This window comes from Pygoscelis adeliae, unplaced genomic scaffold (assembly GCF_000699105.1).
Source record: "Pygoscelis adeliae isolate BGI_AS28 unplaced genomic scaffold, ASM69910v1 Scaffold426, whole genome shotgun sequence".
In the NCBI taxonomy this organism is placed as follows: Eukaryota; Metazoa; Chordata; class Aves; order Sphenisciformes; family Spheniscidae; genus Pygoscelis; species Pygoscelis adeliae.
This window is the reverse complement of record NW_008824994.1, coordinates 67651-68074: the sequence shown is the minus strand read 5'-3', so window position 1 is coordinate 68074 and position 424 is coordinate 67651. Positions and strand designations below refer to the sequence as shown.

The 424-nt window shown below is 55.0% G+C and overlaps 1 protein-coding gene across 1 annotated transcript in view; it reads right to left on the bottom strand.

The window, feature by feature from the left end:
* The window catches only part of GLTSCR1 (glioma tumor suppressor candidate region gene 1), a 16005-nt gene that overhangs the window by 3496 nt on the left and 12085 nt on the right, over positions 1–424 (bottom strand). The gene's annotated exons all lie outside the window — the stretch shown is intronic.

Genomic DNA, 424 nt, shown 5'->3' with positions numbered 1-424 from the left:
CCTGGGGGGAGAAGAAAGGACGCGGTGAAGAGGGCCCGCCGCCGCCGCGCCGGGTTTAACCCGCGCCGGCAGCTGGACTGAGCCCGCGCTAGGGGGAATTCATCCTCTTCTGAGGGAACTGAGATACAGGAGCGGAACTGCGGAGACCGGCAACTGCTCTGGGAAGAAAGAGAACGGACCGAATGGGTTTAGAATTAGGGGAAAGAGCAAAAGGAGAAAGGGCGGAGTACCACGGATTTTAAGCGTGGAGGAAGGCTTCCGCTCACTTTGACAAAACAGCTTTCCGTGTATTTAGCGTATACTGATATCTGTATGTCATATATCAATCGGTATATTTAGAGTTCCCCACGCGAACGGGATGCGCCAACGACCTGCGAATGAACCTCATTTCTTTCACCGACAACGCCTGACGGTCGCCAGTCCT